Source organism: Polyodon spathula, chromosome 13, assembly GCF_017654505.1.
Source record: "Polyodon spathula isolate WHYD16114869_AA chromosome 13, ASM1765450v1, whole genome shotgun sequence".
NCBI classification, from domain to species: domain Eukaryota; kingdom Metazoa; phylum Chordata; class Actinopteri; order Acipenseriformes; family Polyodontidae; genus Polyodon; species Polyodon spathula.
The window spans coordinates 7,985,562-8,006,586 of record NC_054546.1 but is presented as its reverse complement, the minus strand read 5'-3'; the positions used below and the strand labels follow the sequence as shown (position 1 = coordinate 8,006,586).

General features: G+C 43.8%; 1 protein-coding gene across 1 annotated transcript in view; it reads left to right on the top strand.

Moving 5' to 3' along the window:
• The first annotated feature begins 252 nt into the window (after positions 1 to 252).
• Positions 253 to 21,025, top strand: part of LOC121325535 (bifunctional heparan sulfate N-deacetylase/N-sulfotransferase 2-like) — a 44,394-nt gene continuing 23,621 nt past the window's right edge. Inside the window, exon 1 of the mRNA XM_041268166.1 lies at positions 253 to 407. The gene's annotated coding sequence lies outside the window, so the exon portion shown is untranslated. The remainder of the gene's footprint in view (positions 408 to 21,025) is intronic.

Sequence of the window (21,025 nt, the reverse complement as noted above, 5' to 3'; positions counted from 1 at the left end):
TTCTTTAGAACGCAGCATCAATTATTTAATAGGGGGGATTCGATACAAGGAGTATCTATGTATTATTTCCTCGAGTTATCACCGAAGATAAAAAAAAATCTACATAACAAAACTGTAACATGTCTTATTCGGGCAACCCTAAGCTTACGCCGAGTTTAGTTTTTTCTTCTTCTTTCTATCCCGCGAAGCAGCCCTCCCCCTATGTCGTGGGAGTGGTTCGATCCTCCGACAGTCTCTAGTAAATGAATCGCCGAATGAAGATGGCGGAACTGTGAGCTCTGGTATCTGTGTGCTTTTAAACTTCGTTTGTTTGTTTGGGTTTTTTTTTTAAACATAATTTGGAAGCTTGGATATTTTTCGGTGGGTGGATGTTTTGTTTGTTGGTTTGTTTTTAAACAAGACGATCGGTGAGTTATTTATTTATTTACTTCTGTATTTGTATTGTTAAAACACCGCCGGTTTTGGTGCTGTAATGATGTTGAGAGAGGGAGAGGGAGAGGGCGAGGGATTGATTCATTGATTGATTGACTGATTGATTGTGTGGCTGTCTGACTGAATATACATCATGATTTTAGGAATTTAGGATTGAGAGAGAGATACACTGCCAGTAAAAAAAAAAAAAAAACGGTGCGAGGGAGGCAGCAGAAAATGTGAAAGGGGTTGTTGGTTTTTAGAGGGTTCGCTAAATGCAAAAGTTACCATTTCTCGTTGAACGGTTGAATAATAATAATAATAATAATAATAATAATAATAATAAAAAACAACTCACGTAAACTACTATTTTCTAAGAACATTTTGAAACCCGTCTTCTGATACATTTGTAGTTTGCGAATAGTCAGTAGTGATGGCGATGGTATGTAATGGAGAATAATTGCACACTTAATCTGTGTTAAAAAAAAAAGCATCGCTGGATTGAGTGTTTTGGATTTATCAAAACAAGTTACTCGCAGTCCAAAAGAAACACAGCAACCGCCGCAGACAGTGCGGATCATTGCTGTGTTTTGCAAATTGCAGTTGTCGGGGGATGTTAGTGGTGTGGCGGAATGTGGGAACTGAACTAAGCGGAATCTGAATAATCGCAGAAGAGGCTTTGGTGATGGTAAAAAGATCAAAGACGAGAGGCGGCAAGCTTCAACAGTAATGGAACAGTGTACCACTGCAGCGCTTTGATGTTATACCATCATTATAATAGCGTGTTACCCAAACACAATGGACACAGTAAACGGCACCAGACCTGTAACGCCATGTGTTGACAATGATGTGTACCCTACGAGATTATCTGTCTATCTAGCTAACTATCTTATATATATACACACACACACAGGCATATCTGTTTGTCTAGTTCACTTCCAGAAAGCTTCCAAGAGGAACTCCTGTAGTCTGCCTGCTTGTAACTACTTAAACTGCTGATCTCCGTGGATTTGTGGTGATTGCTGCTTCTCTTGGACTCTGGAGAACAGCAACCCACACAAGCTCACGCTGTTGGAAAGTCAGCCAGATCCCCATGCCCGTCCCCTGTGGAGAGCGCTGAAGAATTGGATCCTGCGTTTTGTGCAGCACTGCCAGTCTGTTTACAGTCAGGTACTTTTAGTTGCAGGCATGAAGGCACACTGCAGGCTTCCGCTACGTGAAGTTTTCTGTCATGCAGTGCTGTAGTCGAGGGTATACGCTGGTAAATGGCGTCTACCCACTTTTAATTTGGGCAATATAGCATTTACCCAGTTCTCATATAAGGGATAAAGAGAGTTTACCCGCTTCTGTGATGTGCAAATCCTGAGTTAAAGACAAGATATTTTAACAGTGAGCATCTGTGTTGTGTTGCTAGTGCCAGACTGACAGCTGAGAGAGCTCTGTCAGAACTGTGGCTTGAGCAGGGGGCGTGGCCACTGGACTGTGTGTTCTGTGATTGGCTGTTTATGTTCTGTTAGACACACTGGACCTGTGCAAGTTGCCTCCATCCTAGCCTGCGTAAGGACACCTGCAGAACTGTCCACGTGAAGCGCACCGTCGGGTCTGTGGTTGTACAGATGTGAACAGCACCTGAGAGGGAAAATAACTGTATGGCAGGGCTGTGGTTGGCTAAGGGGCAATAGCAGTGTATCTGTTCATGTTTATCTGTTCCACTTCACCAAACAGATGAGTTTGCCCTCTTTTTTATTTACCACTACAGCACTGCTGTCATGCATTAGACAGACAGACCCAACCTGTCGCAGCAGGGGGGTGATAGGAGCACCACGTGTTAGCTCTGCTTCAACTCAGGAAAACAAACAAACAAACATGGAAACAAAGGATAGGCAGCTTGGTGGGTTTGCATGACTCTTAAGTTTTGTAAAAGTTATTTTAAAACCTTTGGTTCTCCCTTCTCACTGTTGAGTGTTCAGGCATCCAGTGAGTAGTGTGTGAATTGTTTTCAGTGGCCAACATTTTGTATTCATTCCTGTAACAGATAGGGGTGTAATGATTCTGTGTGTCAGTGCTCCGTTGTACTTCCTTACCAGTGGATTCTGCATTGTAATAGAGGTGTGTTTCGTTTGGTTTGTGGTACAAGATCAAAAGCACAACTCCTTTCAGTTCTCCAGATGGTTCTTGAGTGAAGAATATGCATGTGTTTTATAGTTCGTATGGATACATACTCTCCCAGTCTCATTTCTTGTCTTTTATTAAAATATTCCATCATTAAATGGATCCTGTTATGCAACATAGACGCAGTATTAGATGTGTATTGCGACCTGTAGGTCGTGATGCGTATCATATCGTGATATTTCTGTACTGCTGCATCCCCAGGAATGGAAATAAGACCCCTATTGCATATCTGCTTCACCCATTCCAGGTTTTATTACGAGCTTGATTAGCACGTCACATCCATGTAACTAATAACTTGAACGTCATTCTGGTCAGGTCTGAAACGTCACCCCAGAAATAAAGGTAGGGACGTAGGGTCCATTGTCCTAACTATTCTGACGTCGGCGATACTTCCCGGAAGGTGCGTGTGTCTCTCCAACAAAGACAGGCCCGTCTCCCCGAAACACACTACACAAAGTAACATGTGAACCCACTTCTATACACCGACTAGCCGAAAAAAAAGTCGACGCAATTCACGTATACGACAGTCCGCGTAACGATCTCTGTCTTGCCCAAATAACTTCGAAGGGTCCCAAAACAAACGCGTCGTAATGTTGCTTCCCCCTCGCTCCTCTCGTATCTTATTCTTCTTCTCGTGAAGTGGTCCTCACTCATACAGCGTATAAACGGGTGTGAGAGAGGGTGGGCTACCAGAAATAACACACCAGGGTGGGAAATAAGACTCCTACTGCACAGCAGTTTCACCCACTCCAGGTTTTACTGTGAGCTTGATCAGCCCCAGTGTATAACTAACAAACTCAGGTGTGTCCCAGTAAAACCAGGTATGGATCAAACTGCTGTGCAATGGGAGTCAGATTTCCATCCCTGCAAACATTCAGCAACCCTGCCGCTGGAATTGAGGAAGGCACTGTTTATAATAACAGCCCAGTCAGGCTAGAAGGGCAGCACTGAACTGTGTTTTCCTGAGCAGAGTTACTGTTCTAGCGATCCAGACAGCGGCAGAACTTAATACTGTCATAATAACCTGTAACCCTGTTCTGTCTCAGACCTCTTCCACCCAGGGGGGTGTCTGTAAATCACAGCTGGGGTCTCCGCTAGGGCTGTGAAGACCCACTACATCAATGCTTTGTCATCTTTTTTTTTTATATGTTGATTCAAGACAGACACAGGTTTAAAGGCTCAGAGTTCAAACACTAGCCACTTGTTATACTTGTATTATTTTGTCTAGACTGGAGTGCTCTATTGCTCATTTTATACAGTTACTTAAACGCTAATGATAAAATGAGTTACTTCTGCATGTTAACGTGGAACATATCAATCACTGCGTTTTAAAATTCCTGTGCGTTGCATTGCAAAAGTAAATGCAAATAATATTAGTTGCTGCTTTTGCACATCACCATATAACTGATGTGTCGGTTTAAAATCTCAGTACAGAGTTTAAAAAAAAAAAAAATTCTAGTTGTTAACCAACAATCTGATAATCTGGAGTAAAATAATCTGTAGGAGAATTTGACTGTGTAAATGTCTCCGTAGTGCTGTTCCAGGCTTGGGGGAAGTGTTCAGTGTCAGCGAGTGGAGGGGCTGTGTTTGTCTGTTTGACTTTGGGTTTACCACTCATTGAGGGTTCAAAGACCACCCAGGTATGTTGGTCCCTGAGACTGGCTTGTTTCCAATACTCGCTAGCACTGTGTCTGTCTCAGTCAGGCTTGTGAAGACACGCTGTGCAGCAGGCAAATGCAATACAGGACCTGCTTCTGCAGCAGCACTGAAACAGTGCAGTGATTACATTCTGTACCTGCTGATCAGAACACACCCGAACCTGTGGCCAAAGCACGAGAAAGCAGCTGGCCTCGAGCAGGGAGTATTGTATTCAAGGGCTTTGTGTTCTTTTTTTTCACCTGAAATGTAGCGCTAGTTATGGATTAGTTTCAGTACAGTAGGAGGCTGCATGTTTCTTATACTCGAACTGATTAAAATCGCCAGCTTTGCATGCGTCTGTCACTGTGTGTGTGTGTGGGCAGGTATTTCTGTCAATGAGCGGACAGCATTTGAAAATTTCCTCACAAAGATAGTAACTCCTGAAAAAACAACAGTTTGGGGACATCCCCACTTTGTAAAACACGTTTTGAAGAACTAAATATGCCTTTAAAAAAAAAAAGTGCCAAAATATTTAGTTTGTTGTCGAGTTTCTCCCTGTATGGAGTTTTGTCTGACTGGAGTTAGAAATAGTAAATAAAAATATAGTGAGAGTCAGTGAGAAGTCCCCACAAATATAGGTGTGTGTGTGTGTGTGTGTGTGTGTACGCGGTCTGTCTGTCTGTATCAGTGTGTACATCACTGTGGTGCTGTGAGCTGTGTTGGTAATATGGAATGGCCTCTCCTGTCGCAGGCAGGTTTGTGTGTGTGTGTGTGTGTGTGTGTGGTTTGGAGAGAGGGGAGGAGGGGGAGAAAAGGAGAAAACAGACTACAGCCTGTACGACAGTGGAGCCTGTGTGTAACTTGGATACAGGGAAAAGATGTGTGGGATTAATACAGAGCTACTGCAGAGGGTGGGGGTGTGAAGAGCGCTTTAGACAGTGATGGGTGTGCTGGAGGCTGAGGTTCTTGCCTGTGGATTGCAATTGTACGTTTGCATTGAATGAAAAACAGGTGGCGGTGCACAGTAGTATGGAAATTTCCACTGCCACTGACGAGAGGGAGCCGTCTGCGTGGTCTCGCCTGCTTTTAACAGCTCTGTTTGAAACATTCATTCCCACTCTGGACAAAGACACACAGAGTCTCACTCATACTCAGACATGTACACAGAGGCATACATACACTGTTTGATTTACAACAAAGCAACCGAAAGACTTAAGTAGCAGGGTTCCAGAATAGAGCAGAGGAGTTCCGAGCCCCAGGACTGGATGCGGCAGGGCTAGTGTAACCCAGGTAGGGTTATGTACAGTTAATGGGACTGTCATAGTCGTATCATTGCGTTTCCCATACATCCACTTAGAGTAGTATCTAGAGAGGGTTTTTTTTTTTTTTTTTTTTGCTGCAATGTGCATGCTGAGGATGGATAAATATTTCCAGCTGATAAGATTCTGCTGACCAAATATTTACAGGAAGACTTTTATATTTTTCTGGTGTTTGAGTTCAGGGACCCTGTAGATTGCAAAGAACACAGAGAGATATTCAAATTAAAGTGCAGTCAAATACCTAATGCATTCTTTTGTAGACTGGAGTCAAAAATCAATTTTGTGTGATATTGTGGATACACAGTGATCAGTATGCATTGGTTTCCTTTTCCAGTCATGTGTGAATTTTGTTATATGGACGAATACAAGCATGGTCATTTGTCACCCGATACCTTTCAAGCAGCGTTTGTTCAAATATTCGCATTGGTCCCAGCATTACTTTTTAGGTGTTTGAATTGAGACAAAAAACCATGTGCAGTTTTACAGAGCTTTTATCTCTTGTGTTCAGGAAGCTTGTTAATGTGGTGAATATTGACTGCTGCTGAGCCTGCACAAGGATAAACATGGTGTGTATATCAGGGATGGAAATAAGACTCCTCTTGCATAGCAGTTCCAGGTTTTCTGCAGTGTGTAGGTGACAAGCTCAGGTGTGCATTGTTAAACTCAATGAGGATTGGATCAAACCACTACTGTGAGCAATCGGAGTGGTCTTATCCTCCCTGTATAACAGAACTAGGGACAGTGTTCTATACGTCCAATCAAAGTTAATGTCTCCTGAATGCTTGGAATGCACTTAGACCTTCATAGTCTGTACGCTAAGTGATCGGTTTAAATGGAGTTCCTGGTGGGGCTTGTGATTCTGACAGACCATCATGTGTGATTAGAGGGCTGTCATTCATGCCCCGGGGTGAATTGGAACAGATTGCCCCTGTGCAGCAGGTGGAGAGGTCCCTGGGAGTTGCTGATGCTGTAATTGAAGTTTCTCACGTAGATTTCTTTTTCTTGGCTCGTGGAAACCAGCACTTATTGCCTCTGATTGAGACTGAGCATGCTGTGGAGCAGTGTGGGGGGAGTGTATGCATCTGTATTGGCTTGTCTGCCTGTTTTAAACTTTATCATAACAGTGTTAGTCAATCAGGCAAGCTCATTATGACAGTCCTGCATGGGCAGCATTAATGTGAATTCATGGATTGGTTTAAAAATGTTTTAAGCTAGAAACCAACACTCCCTATTTTAATGTGCACCCTACCCTACCTTTTTGAGACGTGCCCATTTTACATGCATTCCTTCCTCTGCAGGTTTTCGCTTTGATATAAAGTCAAACAAAGGAATATGTCGTCTTTGTCGGTCTCTGTGCTCTACCAGGAAATACGTTGGCAAAGACTTCAGTAGTCACAGTTTGGGGTTCTTTTGTGTGTTTTTGCTTTCAAACGTTTGACTCATTGATTTCACTATGTAACACAATTTTTGTTCCTGGGTAGTAAGTGTTATTTCCTAATTGCTTATGCCTCAAAAGTATAGAAAATGGCTATTATTCCACACAAACTTTGCTTTTGTGACCAGGACAGTGATGTTTCAAAATAACACTATTTCCAATGGGAAAACAGGCAAATGTGTGTCTTTTCGTTCACATAAAGTCAGAAAAAAACAACATATGAATCCAAATTAACATGTATTTATACTAAAGTAATACAAAGATGACTACAAAAGATTTAGAAGTGAGTAGTTTTTCGAGATTTACGATTATACTGTGGGGAATAATAGCAATTTTCTATACTTTTGAGGCATAAGCAATTAGGAAATAACACTTACTACCCAGGAACAAAAAAAAAAAAAAAAAATTGTTACAGTGTTTTCATTTTATTCCACATCTTCAAATTCAAACATTTTCCAGCTCCTAAGACTGTAGCAAATTGTTTACTTTGTCTGCTGTCCACAGTGCAGTTCACCCTGCTAGCCATGCTAGAGAGGATGTGTTGCTCTTTCACACAGATCAGATCAGATTCTGCGGTACAGTCCCAGACTGACAGACAGGAAGAAAGGAAGCTTGTTTTCATGTTGCTGCTCATGTTTACCTGTTGACCTGACTGCAACCCTGCTGTCTCCATGGAAACCATCACAAGCCGTGTGTCATACGTGTGTAGGGACTCGAACACCTCTTAAAGCGTTTCTTATGTCTGTGCATTATGTCAGTACTTCACCATTTTTCATTTTCATGAAAACCCAAATTCATACTCCTTTCCATTTAAAAACTCACAAAAGCAGGCCTTGTTAGCAGTTCACCTGGTGTACATTGGCAGGTGTAACAAGCTTAACCCCTCCCCTTTTAAACTCCTAATTGTAAAAAAAAACAAAAAAAAAAAAACATTGCAATCCATTACTGATTGAAAGCTGCTTTTGAACTACACATCCCAGGGTGCTCAGCAGAGCTAAACTTGGGATATCTCCTCCATTTAACCTCTCTTTCCCATGGAAACATTAAACCATGCATTCCTTTTCTCAGGCCCGAGTTAACCCTTTCCCCATCAAGCTCTCCACTGAAGTAGACAGTGCCTGCCGGGCTGGGTGGAAAGGGTTAAATAAACAGCGGGTTAAATAAACAGCGAGGTATTGTTGCAATGTTGAATCTCACCCTGGGGCTGTCAGTCCCGACTCCTCTGTGTGTTTGTAGTCTGCGAGGCCAGTAAGTTATGTAAAGGGGCTTCCGATCGGCTCCATTTAGCACAGAGACAGGGCTGTGAGAGAGGGTAAATATTTGGGTCATGCTTCTGTGTGTGGATAGCGCTCGCTTGATTACGGCTCTTGTTCTCTCTTTCGATAGCTTCGGGCTGTGGGAATTAACCCAAAAATGGTTAACAATGAGCGTCTAATGCTACCGGGGGTGTCTGGGTCAGTGGTTTCCAAACATGAGGAGGGGGAGGGGGGGGGTGAAATGGTGGTGCCCTGTGAGAGAGCTACAGCTCTACTCCATGATACAAATGAATGTCAAAGCAGTAAACACCCCACCCTTCATAGAAATGGTGCTTTCCTCAAGTGTTCACTGTTTATCTCTACTCTGCTCTGCCAGCTGCTTTACTAATTAACTGAATCCAGTGCTGCTTAGTAACTGCAGTGCTGTCTTATTTATTTATTTATTTTTAATGTAAATATTTCTCAGAGGATTGGACTAATGACTTTCCTCTTAGTACTCTGTGAAGGAAAGGCCTGGCAGCACTGCTTCCTGTAGAGAGAGCACTGGGCTGGATTTGAAGCGGAGCAGGGCTGGAGGGAAGTTGGGACAGGGTTCAGTTTCACAGTATTTCAACACTGCAGGTCTACTTGAAAGAGCACTCCACTCAGCACTGCACAGCTGTGTAGAGGTTTTATGGGAGCGAGCACTCCACTCAGCACTGCACAGCTGTGTAGAGGTTTTATGGGAGCGAGCACTCCACTCAGCACTGCACAGCTGTGTAGAGGTTTTATGGGAGCGAGCACTCCACTCAGCACTGCACAGCTGTGTAGAGGTTTTATGGGAGCGAGCACTCCACTCAGCACTGCACAGCTGTGTAGAGGTTTTATGGGAGCGAGCACTCCACTCAGCACTGCACAGCTGTGTAGAGGTTTTATGGGAGCGAGCACTCCACTCAGCACTGCACAGCTGTGTAGAGGTTTTATGGGAGCGAGCACTCCACTCAGCACTGCACAGCTGTGTAGAGGTTTTATGGGAGCGAGCACTCCACTCAGCACTGCACAGCTGAGTAGAGGTCTAATGGAAAGAGCACTGCACAGCTGTGTTCAAACTGCTAAGCAACGTACATTAAGACCCATAGGACTGCAGGGGAACGCTTCTCCTGCCTGAATTTGTTGCTGGCTGTGTGGACTGTTTCAGAGAGGCTGTATTAACCCTATTTAAAAATAAATAAATACTGTATTACTTCAATTTGGCGCCACAGCGTTTATTTTAAATTGATCAGAATGACTGCGGCTCTTAAACGAGGATGGCCTTTATTAATAATACAATTTTCAAACACTGCAATATTTTATTACATGAATTATGACATTTTAGAAGTATCGTGGTTTCTTATTTTCTGTAATACAGTAGCCTACCTGTATGTAGCAGCGTGTGTGGCTAACCTACTTTAACTACAGCACATTTATCGGTGACAGTTACCAAGAGCCTATTAGGTGGGAGTTGGAAGGTCAGGGGAGTACTGTACCAGCGAATCAGGAGTGTGTATTGGTTATTAAGGGGCGGGACAATGCTGGTGTGGCAGTTAAATCCAAGAGTGGGACGTAGTTGTTTTTCTGCACCAAAAATTACCTCAGAATATCGGCTTGATTTCTGTAAAAAAAACTACAGTATATCCTAGTTGGTTATTTTTTTTCTCACTGTAACTTGCTTGTTTGTAATTTCTCTGCAAGAGAAACCGAAGAAAAAATCTTCTCGTAGATAGTAAGCACATTGTTTTTATTTGTACAGGAATTACAATTGAACTAAAAACAAAACCACCTTTAAGAACTTCAGAAGGGCTACTGTTCTGTACAGAGTTTATTTTGCATTTTCTTTCAGTACTGTACTACCGTAAAGTAAAATGTGCTTATTATGTGTGTGTGTGTGTGTACATTAGTTTGTAATTTACGTGCCAGATTGAGTCTCCTGTCTCTTCGGGGGCGTTACATGTACATAGTCAATATTGTGTGTTTTTGTTTACTGTGTGTGTTTTTTTTAGTAGGGATAGAAAAAATACCTTAATGTTTCTTTGATAGCGGCGTTTATTCGAGTGTGGCCTCTATTATAAAGCTGATATGACTGTGGCGTCAATACAAGGGACGTATTCGAAGGCGGCGCCAATTTGAAGTAATACGGTAAATATTGTAATGGTAATAATAGTAATATTTTACTTTTTGAAGGAACATGTATAGATTGCACTCACCATAGACTTTTTTGTGTGTTTTAAACCAAACTGAAGAATCAGTGTTTATTAATAAAGTATGTGTTTGTGTGCCCATGACAACGCATCGCTCTCCTCCCCTCTAAGGCAGTTCTGTTCAGTTTGTGTTTGGAGGGAAACATGAGTGAAAGAAAAAAATGTGAAATATTCACTGAGCTGGAGGGGGGTGAGCTGCAGCTGTGGGATGGGGGGGCAGAGGGGAGAAGCAGCCTTTTTTTTTTCTCTTCTGTGACCTTTAACCTACAAAAGGATACTGTGACGAATTATGGTGTTTTTAATTTTTTATCCAAAACACTTTAGCTTTACAATTATTTGTTTTTTTCTCGCTATAGACCGTGTTGTGTGCGGTGGCCTTGACAGCCAGTCATGTCATAGACCCCGCACCCACCCTCTCCAGAAATACGGGAATGCACAGAACATACAGGGATGTAAATAAGACTCCCATTGCATAGCAGTTTCTGATTTTGCTGTGCATTTAATAAGACATGTCCAAGCTTGTTACCTGTACACAGTGTTCTGTTTTTTTATCTCAACTAATTTCCCGGGAATATTTTGTTGTTTATTTTACATATGTTGAAACAGGCATAAAATCGGTAATGTGTTTTTAATAGAAACATCGGGAAATGAACCCCGGTATACACAGGAATATGATGCCTAGCTGTTCTGGTTTCTGATTTAAGTTTAATATCCCTGGGTTGTTTGATGAAGCAGAATTTGCAAGTCGTGGCCACGTTTTCCCAGGTTAGCTGGTACTTTGTGAATGTGTCTGCAGAAGGTATGAACGGGACATCAGCACAAAGCGAGTCAGGTTTATTCACCTTGAAATCATAAAATGAAAATGGACAGAACTGGACAAGCCACTGGGAGATGCGCCAAAATTCACACTGGACATTTTCATGAATGCGTACCATTTCCGTGAATGCCTACCAACTAAGCATCAACATTTTGTGCTATTTGGCTTTTCTTCTAAACATTGGTATCTTTTGAATATTCATAATTTTTTTTCTCCCCGTTCCTTATCCACTCCAGAATATTATATTTCCGTGTATGTATTTCAATTTAGTTTTTGATCAAGCTAGTTGCCACACCCAGCACTTGCCACAATCGGACGTTGATTGGCCATTGGCCAAGAATGAGGTGATAATGTGTTTGTGAAGCAAGAGAGAACCAATCATATGCGACGTTTGAGCGTTATTTGATCCTCTGTCTAAACATACTTGCTGTATCTTAGGATACAGTGTAGAGCTGCTTATTGCAATGTTCGAGTCAAAATAAAACAGCGTTTTAATCAAAATAGTGTGTATTTCCTAAAAAAATAGTCTAGGGAATACTAGACAAAAAATTGTGTATAAATCAGTATAAAACCAAGGTTCAATTAAAATAAATAAATAAAAGAAAAAGAATTCCTGTAGAATTCTGAAAAAACTGAAATGCAGAACACTACCTATATACTGTGGCTAACCAGGCTCCTAGTAAAACCAGGAATGGGTGAAACTTCTATGCAATAGGGGTCCGTTCCCTCTCTTGTTGAGTTGATTGCAGTGCAGAGAGAGCTCCGTTGCAGAGGCATTGAGAGAGAGAGGTGATGCTATGACTTTCCTCGGCAGTAGACTTGTAATGTTCTGCAGCACAACAAACATGTAATAGAAGAATAGACCTGCAGCCAGCGCTGGGGTTTGTGGAGATGGTGGCTGGAAGGCTTACACGCAGCTTCTCAGTCTTGTGCTTGCCTGGTTCCTGTATTGTGATGAGTTGTCTGCTGTGAAAACGTCACCCATGAACATCTTGGACTGTGAACAGCCTCCTGAATCATCGCTAGGCTGTGAGACCCGCGCAGGGTCAGCGACGGAGGCGCGCTTCAGTTTGCTGACGGCCTGATTGCTTTAGACTGGAACTCCTCAGGCAAGACAACTTGAAACCCAGGGCTGCACTGAAGCGCCGCAACCACAGGGATTCCAAATAACAGCTGCACGGGGTCAAGGTGCGTGAATGAATCCGTGAACGGAGTGTAAAAATAACTGCAAAAGAAACAGCAGGAATTTACCCATGCCTTGATAACGTGATGCCTAAATGATACAGCTTCGCACAGTGTCTGTTCTGTAAATATTTAATTGATGACTACATAGGAGTAAGTACGGACACAAATCTGGTGATGCAGACAGATTCTAGAAAGGATGGCAATTTGTTTTTTTTGTTGTTTCTCCCCTGAGAGATGGCACAGTGTGAATGTGTCTTCCTGTCTCCTTCAGTGTGGAGTGTCTCTTTGTGTCTGTGATGTGTGCAGCTGAGTCACGGAGAGAGCTGTAATCGTGCTGTCAGTGAACACAGAGGGGGAGAGAGAGAGAGGAGGGGGGTAAGGATGGTAGAGAGAGAGAAAGAAGTAGCAGTAAAGATGGTGGAGGAGAGAAGCAGGGGTGATGGAACAAGAGAACTGCCTCCTGCTGGGAGCGCATTGAGAGAAAGCAGAGCTGTGACCGAGCTGGGAGGAGGCGGGACCCCGTTCAGGGGGAAGCGGGGAAAGGGCAGCATTTAATAGCGTGGAGCAGGTTATAGTGTGCTATGGTCTTGGCTAACATTTGACCCATATTACCATTATGCTACACTGCTGTTGTAGTTGGAACATGCACAGTATTTTACCTCTCAACCTACAGCGTTGTAAAGTGGGAACACAGTCAATTCCTTTGACAGGTGTTTTGAAGTCTGAGATGCTGAGCGAGTCAAAATGTTTAAGTTTCTTATAGATTTACTGCAGAGTGAGTGTAGAGGTTAGTTTGGCTTGTCTGTTCTTCAGGGACAGAAACACGCCTTCCATTACATAGCAGTTTGATTCATTCCTGGTTTCACTACAAGTCTAACAAGACCCATCTGAGCTTCTTATCTGTACGCTGTGGCTAATCAAACTTGTAGTAAAAACTGGAATGGGTGTCTTGTTTTCCATCCCTGCTGCTTGAAGAAAGGCTTGTGGAGGTGCTAATGAAGCTGTGTGCTATTGCCAGGTGCGCTGGGCTGTGTGAGGTGTATTGACAGCTTTTAATAAGTCAGCCCCTGTAACTGGAGGTGCAGCCGAATATCGGACAGCTAATCGACAACAATAACCAAAGCATTTTCAAAAGCACGAGGCAAGCGAGTAGACTCTTCAAGAAAGACTTGAAATGAAGGGCCTACTGTAATACAATGCATTGAGAAAACTGTAATATTAAAAAGCAAGAAGTGGACTTTTCACAAAAGCCTTTAGATACAATTGAATGAAGGGCCTGTGCTGTTAATATAATAAATAGGTGTGATGGACTAAATCAGGCACCAGGGCTATTTAATTGATGAATGAATGTTTAATTAAAGCAAAGCAAAATCAATAATGGGATAATGTGTTGCACTGCCTCCTGGCTCTAACCAGCTCTGCCTGCTTGTGACGCTACTTCAAGCCGGCAGGCGTTTCCGCCCGTTCCTTCGTCTTTCCACACGGTGCAGGCTGCTTTATGCAATATCTTCAGTGGGTGGAAAAACTCAGTCTGCGTTTTAAACCCTGCGATAAGGAACGTTTCTTCTCTGGACAAGGAGCTCCGGTTATTTGCTGCTTTTTTTTAGTTTTGTTTGTTTTTAAGATACGTAATCTCTTGTCTCTCTTTCGGGAGCTGTGATCCTGTTGTAATTACTGTTTTCTCACAAGTACATTGATGTACTGGGGGGCAGCATTTTCTCAGCTTTGTTTATTTACCAGCTTTGGAGTTACGCGGCAGACTGTAACTCTGATTTTTAATCGAAGGACCAATAGATGCATTTGGGGGGGTCAATCTCTTTGCTGGGAATTTGCAATAAAATTTCAACTTGAAGCTGTCTGCCTAGACTGTATTGAATTTGCTGGCTCTCAGATCCCCAGTACAGTAAGAAACGTTCCCTTTTTTAAAAAAAATGTGTGTCCTCTCTCTCTCTCTGCGAGGCATGTGTCTATCACTGGTGGATTATCAGCAGTCTGTTTCTCCAGTAAAGCAGTAAAGCTTCATTTCCATCTGTTTCATCTTCATTTCCATCTGTCTCACGCAGACACAAGGAGAGAAAACGAAAGCCTTCTCCGACCTGCAGGAGGGAAAGAGCCAAAAAAAGGAAAGATGTTTGACTCTGTTGGTTGCGAACCAACAAAATAGTATGAAGCTACAGAAAAAAAAGACATGAGCTGCTGAAGTAGAGTAACTGCACCTGCAGATTCAAACAGGATAGCGTTCAAACATCGAGGAGAGGGGTGGTAGGAGATGGAGATGGAGAGGGACAGACAGGTAGTTGCATTTTCTATCTGTGGCAAAGTGGTGAGTGAATACAGGTGAGTGCAGTGCAGAGCAGATTAGTCACGCAGACAATTGCTTTCGGGTGCAAGGGTGTTTTATTTAATGAATGATAATGTCCAGAGGCCAAAGACAAACACCAGTAAATAATAAATGTTGGAGTGATACAGCGGCGTGTTTTAACTGTGATCCCCGGGTTTCACCTGCAAACAAAAGTCCAATTTTTACACACACCCACACTAAACACAAGACAGTGACGTGATATTACGAGCTAGTGGCGCAATTTACAGTTCTCCTTGAAATGCTGGGGTGAAAGTGATGTCCAGGTTGATGCTGGCTTGCGCTTCAGCTCCGGATCGTGTTTCTGGGAGTCTAGTGAGACAAACAACAGTTACAGCCTACACTAACAAACACAAAACAAACACTCACGGTATTCCTTCAAGGTCAAATCCAACCATTTGCAAAGGAAGAGATTACTTTGCCACGCCCCCGTTTCATACCCTCCCTCGTGACCCCTTGGTTAACGAGCACATCTGCTTCTCCAATCCGCTGATGCCATGCAGTGTCCTGTCCGGATCATTGAGTTCGGGTACCATAGCTCCGTCCCTTTTCTAGCCGGCCGACTTCCACCTACCCACGGAAATAAAGTGCCATGTCTTTTAGTCCAGGGTACTCTGTTGCCTTTATCTAGTGTCCTCACAGATCGGGAGGGAGATCTAACACCAAGCATCATTCGATCTCTGTCACAGTATCTGACAGCAGAGGCCTTTGGTTAGAGGAGGGCTGTGGCTCCTGAGGAGTATCCCCGGGTGTCCCTGATCTAAAGAGATCTCATCGCCTTGGGATGCTGGCTAACACGTCCCCTGTGCTGGTGTGGTCCTCTGGAGACTTGCAGAGCTGTCCATTTGTCCCCAGCAGCTAATTGCTTAACAGGATTGGAGCTCCCCCCTAGGGATGCCTGATTTAAGAGAGAGAGATGAGGCCCCTGGTGATTAGTTCATTTTTTTTGAGTCTCACTGATCGGTGCGTCCTCGGCCCCTGTGACAGACCACAGTGATACTGAAGATCATGACGATGATGACCCCTAGCTGTCCTCCTTGAGTGGTTAGAATGGATTCACTGGTGTGTAGGACCAGCGGGAGGAGGGGAGGGAGCCAGTCATATTCTGCATTAATTTAACATTCATCTTCAAGGATGGAGAGATCAGTTACTGATGGATAGAGGTAGTTATGGTGGGGGAGCAATGCCGTTATGTTACAGATAGAGGGCAGCAGGGAGGGAAGCAGTGACCAGGCCTGTCCCTGCTGTTGCTGAGATCTGAACACATTACAATCCAAGTACTGACCAGGCTCATCCCTGAAATGTGCAAACATGTATTTTGATCTGTGTGTTATTGTGTGAACCCCCCCCCCTCAGGATCCTTGCAGTTTAGAGTAGGAAATCTACACTGTAGGAGTCAATGCAGCAAAGTCCTCAAACGCTGTAAACAAACGTGGGTGTCTATACGGATGGCAGGAAGACTGTATTGCTGTGCAGTGGGAGACCCTGCTCTGTCTGTGTGTGTATAGGGTATGCCAGCTAAGTGGTGGTGAAGAGAGGTTATTTGATTTCGAGACCAGCTAATTTTAGTATAGCTGTGTTTTCAATGCCGCTCGGTTAGGGATCTTCAGTGATTTGAATCAGAGGCTAGAGATCAATACTGCGCAGTGATCAGATTGTTAGGATTGGCACTGCGGCTGGGACTGCCAGACTCCCTGGGAATTGAATTACTGCTGCTGCTGCTTAACAAGGAAAGAAATCCCTAACAAGACTTCCTCTCACTTACGAACTTAGCAGTGAAACGCTGTGGGTTAGAAACTCACACCAGCCCTGCTGCACCCAGTCCTGGGTTACAGAACTCCCCTCAATGAAGTCTGTTATTGAAATGATCAGGAGCCAGGAGTTTGAGCAGGTTTTCCAGTCTTTATGGGATCATAATACTAGCGGAACAAATATAAAACCTGGAATGGCTCAAACACTCTGCAATGGGAGTCTTTTATATTTTTGTTTTGCCTTGTAGACATTTCTGATATTTGACATTTACGAAGATGCAGAGGGAGGCAGGAAAGAGGTGGGTGTGTGCGTGCTCGCCCGGCAGGGTTGCACACCTCAGACTTCATTACGGAGATGCAGAGGGAGGAAGGAAAGAGGTGGGTGCGTGCGTGCTCGCCCGGCAGGGTTGCACACCTCTGACTTCATTACGAAGATGCAGAGGGAGGCAGGAAAGAGGTGGGTGCGTGCGTGCTCGCCCGGCAGGGTTGCACACCTCTGACTTCATTACGAAGATGCAGAGGGAGGCAGGAAAGAGGTGGGTGCATGCGTGCTCGCCCGGCAGGGTTGCATACCTCTGACTTCATTACGAAGATGCAGAGGGAGGCAGGAAAGAGGTGGGTGCATGCGTGCTCGCCCGGCAGGGTTGCATACCTCTGACTTCATTACGAAGATGCAGAGGGAGGGAGGAGAGGTGGGTGCGTGCGTGCTTGCCCGGCAGGGTTGCACACCTCTGAGTTGTTCCAAGGGGATGCTTTGTTTGTTAGTTGTCAGGTTTATTTCTTACATGTGGATCATACTCCCACTCCCAGGGGGCTGTGGTGGTCTGAGCCAGCACTGCTGGAAATGTCAGCTCGGAGGTGGAGGAGGTTTTAATTGGGTTATTTAATAGATTGGGGAGCTTTGCCTGGTATCCAAGCAGCAGGGGACCCTGAGTGAGGGTTGAATTGAAGAATCAAAGCAAGGGAGAAAGTAGCACTGTGCCTTTTGCAGCATCTCCAGTTTCTGCACAGCGATTTACTGTACCAGTGCTGCAGATTATTCACAATAAAGAGATTAAACTGATGATGGATAGGGTTAGGATTAGGCTTGCTGCAGATTATTCAAATTAAAGAGATGAACTGATGAGGGCAAGTGTCCTCCTCCCAGGTGTCTAATTAAGGAAATTGGGAATTAAATATATTGAAAAGACTTTCATTGCATAGCAGTTTGATCCGTTCTTGGTTTTACTATAAGTTTGAAAAGTTGTGCTTGAGCTTGTTACCTATGCACTGTGGCTAAAGCTGGAGTAGGTGCAACTGCTATGCAACAGGAGTCTTATTCCCATCCCTGGTGTTTTGGAGAGCGGCTCGTCATGTAGTGAGCAGAGATTACAATAGCGACGGTCTTCACTAAAGCTGTTTTTGAGAGAGCCGCAGTCTGCGAAATCAATATCACTCACAATGGAGAGGCAGCAGAGATAAGATCAGAGCAATTACTGTAGGCATCGGAGCTAGCAGCCCTGCACACTCTCTCTCTCTCTCTCTCTCTCTCACACACACACACACACACACACACACTGAAAAAAAGTGACAAGGATGGAAGTAAGACTCTTATAGCCCAGAAGTTTCACCCGTTCCAGGTTGTATTTTGAGCTTGATTAGCCACAGTGTGTAGGTAACAAGATCAGGTGTGTCTTATGAAACTCCTAGTAAAACCAGGAATGAGCCACACTATTATGCAATAGCAGTCTTATTTCCATCCCTACAATGAGGACTGAGCTGCGTTCGTTAGCCTTAAAGCGGCAGAATATTTGAAAACCGGAGCAGAAGGTATTGTTTGTTTATTTGATTTGTGTAATTTCCTTGTTTGATACACATTTTTGTAGCCACAATCTTAGATGGTCTTACTATCCTCTGGAACTTGGTACAGTCATTCCTTAGCGTACGATCTTGACGCCTTAGTGACCTGATTGGCGTAGTGTGCGTATGCTGTAGGTCTTTGGAGTGAGTTTAATGCATGATCAGGTACCAGGAAGTTTTAATCTATAGAGGAGCATGTCAGTACTATTTTCCATTCAGTTGTTTTTAACTTGATAATGACTTTCTTTACCAGTCTGCACAATTTGTGGAATCTGTCTGTACATCAGTGACACAATTCCCTCCTGCTCAATATTTAGGAGTTCATCTTTTACATTTGCTGTAGGTCACATTGTCTGATTGCAGGAAGCCCATTGGAATGAGTTTAACACATAATTAGGTACCTGGAGGTTGGATACGATCTGTTTTTTTAAAATCTTTTTTCTTCTTTCTTTGTCTTTCTGTGTATCTCTGCGTTCCCTTTTCCTGAACCACGTGGAGGACTGTTTTGAACAGAGTCAGGCTTGTCAGCACTGCCATATGGTGTGTCTGAGTGAGGAGGGGAATGCTAGCCCGACTTCCTTCTCCGTGTTTGTCTCTGCTTGTTTGCCGCTTCTCTCACTACAGTGATAACATCTTGATGTGATTGTGTCTGTACAATTTCGCTTTAATCACACAGAGCATTTGATTCAATGAATCGCTAGGCTATGCTTGCAATGGTTGAATAGCAAAGGGAATGCAAGTTTTGATTGCAGATGTAATTAACCAGTGATTCCATTTGAATTGGGAGAGAGTGAGAAACGCAAAGGGAGGGAGTGGGGGAGAATGCAGGGACTGGAGGGTAGAGTGGGGAGGGGTGGGGTGGTTGGTTTTGGTGTGATGCCAGCTCCAGAGGGCCTCGTTTGTTTTTCCCCAGTGTGTAAATATTGGGATTGCCACTGGGAGGAAGCTCCAGCGTCTCGGGAGTGAGGGGTGCCTGGCAGGCAGGTGTCAGGCTGTGGGTTTGGAGTTAAGTGTCTGTGAGATTGCGTGCGTGTGCACACACTTCAGCTATTTTTCTCTCTCTGTGTCTCTCTCTCAATGAACTTCAGCTTCAAGCAATGCAGGGGTGATCTTTCTCGACTTCACCTCAAAAGTATGGGTGATTTAGAAGACGTGTCTGCAGGCTGGATGTCTGTCTTTCTCCTTTTTCCATTATTTTTAGAGACCTCCGTCAGCTTTAAGCAATCTTCATTTCTTTCTTTTGTTCTCTCTCTTATTCTAACTTATTCTTGCTCTGTTTGCGCAAACTGTTTTTCTGTTGCTCCTAAAAGTGGATTATCAAGCCCAGTAACTAAATACTGAGAATTTAAAACCAGAGGCTGCCTTTTTTTTTTTACAGTGCTTCCAGACCTGACCCCACAGTTGTCTGTCTGTAACCATGGTTGTCGCTTTGTTTAATTTCGAAACGATTATACTTCAGGACTAGACGCTGCAGAATAATGCTTGCCATGTGTCTTTCTGTGAGTCTGAAGGTAACTCACACAAGCAAACTGATAGCAAAAACTAAAAAAAAACTCTTTTGGCAAGAAAACTGGGGAAAAAAGATTAGCTTCATCAATGTCTTCCATATTCAAGGACTTTGCCAGGTGTTTTCATTTAAGAAGCTTTTCTGAAATTCTTGTTTTATTTGGTGTTACTGCATCTTCTACCTATGAGTGATTAGATCAGCATTAACTTCATTTGGCCGGAAGGGGCTGGATCTTGGGGTGTTGTGGGGACTCTAGTTCCTTAACCAAGACTTGCATACATAGTTATACTAGCGCTGGCAAAGCAAGAAAAATACAGGCATGGCCAATGCTTGTGCAACAAGGCAAGGGTGTTTTAATAATAGACTGGAATGTCAAAAAAACACACAAACGGCACTGTGGCTTAGTGGTTTGAGCTGACGGACTGGAGGGGGAAGGGGGGAGGGGGGAGCATTGAGGTTTAATAGTTAGTTAGAGCTGAAGAATTTGGGGAGGGCAGGGCACAGAAGCTGTAAGTCTGGGTGTTGCGTCTGAGAGGGAGGCTTGTTTTAAACAGTGATGTATGTTTGTGTACACAAAGAGGATGTTGCTGTGTGGTCTGTCTGATTGGTGAAAACACTGCCAAGCTCTTCTGCTACAGGGTCTGTCCATGCAGCTCTGCAGTGGCTGTAAAGTCCAGTTTAAAAAGTTAAGAATATTTTACATCACAAGAAGATAAAGGTATTGTAGAAGACACAAGTTAACAGGTTGGAAATAAGACCCGATTGCATAGCAGTTTTATCCATCCCTGGTTTAATAAGACACATCTGAGCTTGTTACTGATACACTAAGGTTAATCAAGCTCCTAGTAAAACCTGGTATGGGTGAAACTGCCATGCAACAGGAGTCTTCTTTCCAAAAAAGCTGTGTGAGAAAGCACCGTGGGCTCAGACAGTGGGTGTAATCAGTGTGTTCGCTGCACACGTTTCCCTGCGCTCCCTGTGTGCTCTGCTGGGTGATAAGAGGCTCTCCTGGCTGTCGGCAGAGCCTTTGCAATCAGCTGCGTGTAGACCAGCTAACCTCTCAGCAAGGCACTTCACAATCTACTGGCTCTCGACACACATACATGCACGCACGCACACA